Source organism: Rattus norvegicus, chromosome 17 (assembly GCF_021556685.1).
Source record: "Rattus norvegicus strain SHRSP/BbbUtx chromosome 17, alternate assembly SHRSP_T2T, whole genome shotgun sequence".
Classification (NCBI taxonomy): domain Eukaryota; kingdom Metazoa; phylum Chordata; class Mammalia; order Rodentia; family Muridae; genus Rattus; species Rattus norvegicus.
In genome coordinates, this window is record NC_141550.1 from 14694774 (window position 1) to 14704505 (window position 9732).

Consider the following 9732-nt stretch of genomic DNA (forward strand, 5'->3'; position numbering starts at 1 on the left):
AAAATCTCAGGAACAGACGATACCATAGAAAACATAGACACAACAATCAAAGAACATGCAAAGTGAAAAAAGGTCCTAACCCAAACCATCCAGGACATCAGGGACACAGTGAGAAGACCAACCTTACGGATAATAGGTATAGAAGAGAGTGAAGATTCCCAACTTAAGTATCTTCAACTAATTATAGACGGAAACTTCCTTAAACTAAGAAAATAAAGAGACGCCCATGAAGATACAAGAAGCCTACAGAACTCCAGATAGACTAGACCACAAAAATTCCTCCCACCACATAATAGCCAAAACACAAAATGCACAAAACAAAAAAAGAACATTAAAAGCAGTAAGGGAAAAAGGTCAAGTAACATATAAAGGCAGATCTCTCAGAATTACACCACACATTTCATCAGGGACCATGGAAGCCACAAGATCCTAGACAAATATTATTCAGACCCTAAGAGAACACAAATGCCAGCCCAGGCTACTATATCCAGCAAAACTCTCAATTAACATATATGGCTAAACCAAAATATTCCATGACAAAACCAAATTTATGCAATATCTTTCCACAAATCCAGCCCTACAAAGGATAATAGATGGAAGACTACAACACAATGAGGGAAACTACACCCTAGGAAAAGCAAGACAGTCATTGTCTTGCAACAAGCCCAAAAGAAGATAGCCATAGAAACATAATTCCACCTCTAACAACAAAACTAATAGTAAACAACAATCACTACTACTTAATATCTCTTAACATCAATGGGCTCAATTCCTTAATAAAAAGACATAGACTAACAGACGGGATATGTAAACAGGACCCAGCATTTTGTTGCTTACAGGAAATGCACCTCAGTGACAAAGACAGACACTACCTCAGAGTAAAAGGCTGGAAAACATTTTTCCACATGAGGGTTCCAAGAAACAAGCTGGGGTAGCCATTCTAATATCCAATAAACTTTACTTTCAACCAGAATTTATCAAAAAGAATAAGGAAGGGCACTTCATATTCACCAAAATAATAATCCACCAAGATGAACTCTCTATTCAGAATATCTATGCTCCAAAAGCAAGGGCACCCACATTCATGAAAGAACATTTACTAAAGCTCAAAGCATACATTGTACCACACACAATAAAACTGGGAGACTTCAACATGCCACTCTCATCAATGGACAGATCATGGAAACAGAAACTAAACAGAGACACAGAGAACCTAACAGAAGTTATGAACCAAATGGATTTAACAGTTATCTATAGAACATTTCATCCTAAAACAAAAGAATACACCTTCTTCTTTACATGACATGGTACCTTCTCCAAAATTGGTCATATAATTGTGTAGAGAGCTGCGACGTGCTGCCCCTCAAAGATGGCGCTGGTTTCCGCCTTCCACCCTCCCAACAGTGAGCGCTCCTTGCAGTAAACAAGTCCTTATTTGGCTATGTCTGCCTGGCCCGATAGCTTCCGCATAGTGACAGCCTATCTACATGACCCACGTGGCTTGCTAGGACTGGCCAGTGCTAGCTATTTAAGTGTGGTGCAGGGTGTTCCCCGAAGAGAGAGAGAGAGAGAGAGAGAGAGAGAGAGAGAGAGAGAGAGAGAGAGAGAGAGAGAGAGAGAGAAGAGAGAGAGTCAGGAAGAGAGAGAGTCAGAAGAGAAAGAGATAGAGTCAGAAGAGAGAGAGTCAGAGGAGAGTCAGAAGAGAGAGAGTCAGAAAAGAGAGAGTCAGAAGAGAGAGAGTCAGAAGGAGAGAGTCAGAAGGAGAGAGTCAAAAGAGATAGAGGTTAGAAGATTGTATCAAGGTTCCTGAGTAAAACTGCTTGAAGAAGATCTCCTGTGGTCATGTCTTCCTTGCTGGTCGAGGTTGAGCGCGGCAAGTGGTAGCCTGTACGGAGAATCCTCGAATCCACCGTAAAGGGACTCAACTCTCTCCGAGATCAGAACTTCTTGCAGTCAGGGCAGCGCTGGAAAGTTCCCAGGGTAAGGTGGGACAATAAGGACCACAGGAAATAAGCAGGTATAAAGTCTCAGGGTAGTGAGCAAGTAAAGTTCGCGGTAATGGCAAACCGAAAGTAAAGTTCGCGGTAGCAGCGAACCGAAAGGAGACAATAAAGTTCCCAGGTTTTGGGACGAGGGTTAAGTTCTCAGATTGAGACAATAAGGTTCCCAGGTTTTGGGACGAGGGTTAAGTTCCAGGATTGAGACAATAAGGTTCCCGGTTTTGGGACAAGTCGCAAAACTCTCGGATTGAGACTATAAGGTTCCTGGTTTTGGGACAAGTTAAGAGGGACGTAGCTTACACCCGGAAATCTGGAAAGTTTTTTATTTGCTCCAGGAACAAGCGGATATTATGATGGGAGTGACTTTGAGTTTTATGGTTATATTATTACTCTGGGAGAGGGTACAAGATACAAGCTTTTCCAGTTTCAGACTAAGGAACACAGTATTTTGGGAGAAAGATTTTGTCTTTGTGCTTTTAAAAGGTGTGATTAGGCTCTGGAAACCTCACAGAGTCATACTGATCAGATTTGATAGAGGTAGACCACCTGAAAAATTTATTCAGGAGCAGCGAACCGAAAGCAAAGTTTGAGGTAACAGCGAACCGAAAGTAAGTTCGCAGTAGCAGGGAACCGAAAGTAAAGTTCGAGGTAGCAGCGAACGGAAAGTAGCAAGACACGCAGTGAATTTAGCCGTAGCAGCATAGAAAGTTTTTGTCATGGGGACCTCACAGTCTCGTCCAATTTTTCTGGCTCTTCAAGAGCTGTTTGAGCGAAAGAAACTAAAAATAAAAAGAAGCATCATAGAGAGATTTTTGAGCGAATGCGATGCCATTGCACCCTGGTTCGCAGCCTCTGGTAATCTCATAGTGGCGAGCTGGGACAAGTTAGGGAAAGACCTTGATTTTGCCGGGGAACAGGGGACTCTAAGACCTGAGGTCCGTCCAGTATGGTGCTTAGTGTGTAGCTGCCTTGAGGATCAGAAATGTTGTCAGGCAGCTATAGAGAAGGGGCAAGCTGGGGTTGGGGATTTAGCTCAGCGGTAGAGCACTTGCCTTGAAAGCGCAAGGCCCTGGGTTTGGTCCCCAGCTCTGGAAAAAAAAAAGAATAGGGAGAAGGGGCAAGCTGCCCTAGAAATGCTTCAAGAGGAGAGGTCAGAAAAGCAGGGAAGCGCAAAGGAGACAGACTCAGAAAAGACAAATACAGAGGAGGAAACAGACGAAACAGATTCAGAAGAAGAGTTACAAGAGTTGATAGATGAAATGCGGAAACAGTCTCTAAGGAATAGACAGAAGAAGAATAGGCAAAAGCCTAAAATGGTGGAGGAACCTCCTGGGCAGTTCCCCTCGGCTCCTCCTCCCTGCAATGTTGTAGAGGAAGGAAGTAGAGTTTCAGGTAGTACATTCTGCCCAGAAGTGTGGAAGGCAGTCTGCACAGAACTACATCTGGCCTATCCTGTTATGTGGATGCTAATCAACAAAGGTATCATGAGCCTTTAGACTTTAAGGTGATCAAGTCCCTGGCAGAATCAGTCAGGACATATGGTATCACTGCCTCCTTTACTATTGCTCAGATAGAGGCTCTGCACAGATTTTGCATGACTTCTAGTGATTGGACCACCCTGGTGTGAGCGTGCCTCAAACCAGGGCAGTATCTAGATTGGAGAGCTTTTCTAATTGAATACTGCCAATTTTCAGTGTTCCCAAGACCCATGCCGATACGTCATGACCTTTAAGCCCACTCCTCTAATTTGTCTAAACAGTTGTCAAGTTGTTTTTTAGGTAATTGGACTGGAGAATTCGATTTCTTAATGGATCAGCTACGTGTAGCCATCGTGACCGTGAACTCCACATGTGCAGATGCTAGACTGGCTACAGGATTGTCATCTTGGATTGCTGCTGCTATGAATCATCTTAGAGAGTGGGTGGGTATGGGAGCCCTAGCTGAATTCTTGCTGCTGGTCTCCCTAGTGAGCCTGTGGTGTCTCTGTAGAATGAGGTTTGTTCAGAGGCAGCACGAGGCTTTGATGGTACAGACATTTATAGCCATTGAAGCAGGACAGTCCCCTCAAGCCTGGCTTACGGTCATTCAGAAGACCTAGTTGCACCTCGCCCCTGAGTATATGTGAGTGACCTTGCCCAGCGACGGGCAACTTCCCTTCTACCTAAGGCATGGAACGTTGTAGGCGACGAGGTGTCCTACGACGGGTTTAATGAAGGGATGATCCTAAGACAGGGGGGGTCACCACGCTCAGCGGTGCCTTTGCCTGCTTGATTAATTAAACAAAAAGGGGGAACTGTAGAGAGCTGCAACGTGCTGCGCCTCAAAGATGGCGCTGGTTTCCGCTTTCCACCCTCTCAACAGTGAGCGCTCCTTGCAGTAAACAAGTCCTTATTTGGCTATGTCTGCCTAGCCCGATAGCTTCTGCATAGTGACAGCCTATCTACATGACCCACGTGGCTTGCTAGGACTGGCCAGTGCTAGATATTTAAGTGTGGTGCAGGGCGTTCCCCGGAAAAGAGAGAGAGAGAGAGAGAGAGAGAGAGAGAGAGAGTGAGTCAGAGAGAGAGAGAGAATCAGAAGAGAGAAAGGGAGAGAGTCAGAAGAGAGAGAGTCAGAGGAGAGAGAGTCAGAAGAGAGTCAGAAGAGAGAGGTCAGAAGAGAGAGAGTCCGAAGAGAGAGAGTCAGAAGAGAGAGAGAGAGTCAGAAGGAGAGAGAGTCAGAAGAGATAGAGGTTAGAAGATTGTATCAAGGTTCCTGAGTGAAACTGCTTGAAGAAGATCTCCTGTGGTCATGTCTTCTTTGCTGGTCGAGGTTGGGCACGGCATAATTGGTCACCAAACAGGCATCAATAGATAGAAGAAGATTGGAATAATCCCATGCATCCTATCAGATCATATCCTGGACTATGGCTGCTCTTCAATAACAACACAACAGAAGGCCACATACACATGAAGTTGAATACTGCTCAACTCAATGATTACTTGGTCAAGGAAGAAACAAAGAAAAAATTAAAGGCCTTTTAGAATTTAATGAAAATGAAGGCACAACATACCAAAACTTATGGCACACAATGAAAGCAATGCTAAAATGAAAACTCAGCTCTGAGTGCCTCCAAAAAGTCACTGGTCAGAGCATACATCAGCAGCTTGACAGCACACCCGAAAGCTCTAGAACAAAATGAATCAAATTCACCCAAGAGGAGTAGAAGTTAGGAAATAATCAAACTCAGTGCTGAAATCAACCAAGTAGAAACAAAAAGAAGTATACGAACAATCAACAGAACCAGGAGATGGTTCTTAGAAAAAAAATCAACCAGATAGGTAAACACTTAGACTAACCAGAGGGCATAGAGGGACTATCCAAATTAACAAAATCAGGAATGGAAAGGGAGATATATCAACAGAAACTGGGGAAATTCAAAAAGTCATCATATCCTATTACAAAAGCCTATATTCAACAAAACTGGAAAATCTGGATGAAATGGAAATTTTTCTAGACAGACACAAGGTACCAAAGTTAAATCAGGATCAGATAAACCATCTAAACAGTCCCATAACTCCTAAAGAAATAGAAGCAGTCATTAAAAGTCTCCCAACCAAAAAAAAGGCCCAGGGCCAGATGGGTTAGTGCAGAATTCTATCAGACCTTCATAGAAGACCTCATACCAATACTGTCCAAACTATTCCACAAAATAGAAACAGAAGGAATACTACCATATTCCTTCTATGAAGCCACAAGCATGCTTATACCGAAACCACACAAAGACCCAACAAAAAATGAGAACTTCACACCAATTTCCCTTCTGAATATCAATGCAAAAATACTCAATAAAATTCTTGCAAACTGAATCCAAGAACACATCAAAATTATTATCCATAATGATCAAGTAGTCTTCACCCCAGGGATGCGGGGATGGTTCAATATATAGAAATCCATCAACATAATCCACTATATAATCAAACTCAAAGAAAAAACATATGATCATCTCATTAGATGCTGAGAAAGCATTTGACAAAATTCAACACCCCTTCATGTTAAAAAGTCTTGAAAGATCAGGAATTTAAGACCCATACCTAAACATAGTAAAAACAATATACAGCAAACCAATAGCCAACATCAAACTAAATGGAGAGAAACTTGAAGCAATCCCACTAAAATCAGGGACTAGACAAGGCTGCCCACTCTCTCCCTACTTATTCAATATAGCACTTGAAGTCCTAGCCAGAGCAATCAGAAAACAAAAGGAGGTCAAAGGGATACAAATTGGACAGGAAGAAGTCAAAATATCACTATTTGCAGATGATAAGATAGTATACTTAAGTGACCCCAAAATTCCACCAGAGAACTTCTACAGTTGAAAAACAACTTCAGCAAAGTGGCTGGGTATAAAATTAACTCAAACAAATCAGTAGTGTTCCTCTACTCAAAGGATAATCAGACTGAGAACGAGATTAGGGAAATCACACCCTTCACAAGAGTCACAAACAATATAAAATACCTTGGTGTGACTCTAATCAAGCAAGTGAAAGGTCTGATGACAAGAACATCAAGTCTCTGAAGAAAGAAACTGAAGATCTCAGAAGATAGAAAGATCTCTCATGTGCATAGATTGGCAGGATTAATATAGTAAAAATGGCCATCTTTCTGAAAGCAATCTACAGATTCAATGCAATCTCAATCAAAATCCCAACTCAATTTTTCATAGAGTTAGAAAGAGCAATTTGCAAATTCATTTGGAATAACAAAAAACCCAGGATAGCAAAAAGTATCCTCAACAATAAAAGAACTCATGGGAGAAATCACCATCACTGACCTTAAGCTGTATTACAGAACAATAGTGGAAAAAAACTGTATGGTATTGGTACAGAAACAGGCAGATAGATTGATGGAATAGAATTGAAGACCCAGAAATGAACCCACACACAGATGGTCATTTGATCATTGGCAAAGGAGTTAAAACCATCCAGTGGTAAAAAGATAGCATTTTCAACAAATGGTGCTGGTTCAACTAGAGGTCAGCATGTAGAAGAATGCAGATCGATCCATGCTTATCTCCTTGTACAAAGCTTAAGTCCAAGTGGATCAAGGACCTCCACATCAAACCAGATACACTCAAACTAATAGAAGAAAAAGTGGGGAATAGCCTTGAACACATGGGCACTGGGGCTTGGACACACACACACACACACACACACACACAGAGAGAGAGAGAGAGAGAGAGAGAGACAGACAGACAGACACACACACACACACAGACACACACACAGACACACGGACACAGAAAAGCACACACAGAGACAGAGGGGGGGTACACAAGTACCTGGCAGCTATTGGTGGGCGCCCCACCCCCTAGATGAGTAGGGCCAGGCTCTGCCCTCGCCACAAGGCCCCGCCTCCCACTTGCACCTGGACAGTTGAGTCCTGTGGTGTTGGTTGCCTGGACAGCAGTCAGGTAGTCACAGTTCTCTGTGCCTTGGTGGCTGGTGTGCGGATGGCAGCTGTGGTGAAGAGCGGGGCCGACAGGTGAGACACGCTTGGGGCCAGGTTACACCTGAAATATTTTGACCAGTAGCTGTATGCAGACTCTTTAGTGTGCAGCTGTCCACTCTGTCCCTACTGGGGAACATCAGTGAGGATCAGTTTCATCTTATTCCTTCTAGACTTTGATACTTGGTGTGGTGTAGACCAGGCTGACGACCCCCTGATCCTCCTGCTTCTGCTTTCAAACTGCTGCCACCCTTTCAACATCATTTTCTCAAACCAAATCTAAGGTTTAAGTTTTTAGGCAGGGTTTTACTGCTGTGAACAGACACCATGACCAAAGCAACTTGTATAAGGACAACATTTCACTGGGGCTGGCTTACAGGAGCATGGCAGGATCCAGGTAGGCAGAGCTAAGAGCTCTACATCTATCTGAAACTGCTAGCAGAATACTGGCTTCCAGGCAGCTAGGGTTTGGGTCTTAAAGCCCACACCCACTCTAACAAGGCCACACTTTTTAATAGTGCCACTCCCAGGGCTGAGCATACACAAACCATCACATTTCACTACCTGGCCCCCATAGGCTTGTTCAAACACATGAGTCTATGGGGGCCATAATTAAACATAGCATAATGTAAAATACATTTAATCCAACTTCAGAAGTCCCCATAGGCTATAGCAGTCTCAACAATGTTAAAAGTCGAAAGTTCAAGGTCTCTTCTGAGATTCATCCAATCACTTAACTGCAATCCACAGACAAGACAGGAAACCAGCTGGGCAAACTCCAAACTCTGCATCTTCATGTCTGATGTCAAAGCAATCCTCATCTGTGCTGACTTCAAGAAACTTCTTTCCCCTGGGTGGGTTCCGCTAACTATCAGCAGCTTTCCTTAGCGTCTTGGGGGTCTCCAAGGCAACATCAATTGTTACAGCTTCTTGTTTTGGTGTCTGGATCCATACATGATCTTCTGGGCTCCTCCAAAGGGTTGGTGTCACTTCTGCAGCTCTGCCCTCTGTAGCACTCTAAGCTCAGGGTGATCCATAACACTGTTGTTCTTGGTGATCATCCTATGATACTGGCATCTCAATACACTGTGTGTGTGTGGGGGGGGGTGTTCTGCTACAACTTGGCTTCACCAATAGCCTCTCATAGGTCCTCTTTGCCAAGCCTCAACTCCTTTGCATGAATCCTTCAATCCCGGGGTCCACACTCTGCCTGAACAGGAATCCGAACAGGAATACATTCTGAGAAATCACAGACCCTAACAACTGTTCAAATCCCATCCAGCCACCTCTTAAGACTAGTGGAGTCATCAGAAAAAAAAAACAAAATAAAAAAAAAATAAAAAATAAAAAACTCAGCAAGACATCCTTAACAACCTACAGAAAACAGAGTACCAAGTCCACCCTCAGCACCTGTTTGACAAAATGCCCTACTACCTTTCTTCAAAATCACTTGATAAGAAAGGTCTGGGTGTCTAACCTACTGCTAAAGCATTTGCTAGAATACACAAGACCCTTGGTTTGACCTTCTACACACACACACACACACACACACACACACGCGCGCGCGCGCGCGCACACACACACACACACACACACACACACACAAACATGTGAGAATGAAACCAGTCCTACCTAGAGACCCAGAGAGCAACAGGCCCTTATCTAACACAAGGGAAGCTAGGACTCAAGAAAAGAGGAGCAGGGAAAAGCAATGGCCAAAGTAGAGCTTTGCTGAAACTACTGAGCACAGACTGACGAACAAGCAGGGAGGGAGCCGTGCAGAGGACCCCTAAACTAACTTCCGACATCATGGACAGTATCTTCTTCACAAGAGCTAAACAGGAAGCACTTCTGAACACAGCAGATACAGGGAAACGAAAATCTGCTGTCAAACAGCAAATCCACCCTCAATCCACCCACTGACAGCCCAAGTACCTTCCAATCACAACAGGGGGCCCTGCACATAAACAGTCCAGCTGCACCAAAAAATACCCCAACCCCCCCCCAATAAAAACAAAAAAGGCTGTGGATTCCTGTAGCAGGGGAGTTGTACAGGCTTGGCTTTTATTTTGCTTCTGAGACAAGACTTCATGTAGCCCAGGCTGAACTGGAACTTGCTATGTAATGGAGAATGGCCTAGAATTCCTGGTCCTCCTGACTCCACACTTCAGAGCGCTGGAATTACAGGCTCCTGAGTGTCGCACGCCCAATGTCTTGCCAGCAAGAACGACGCATGGCAACAGGA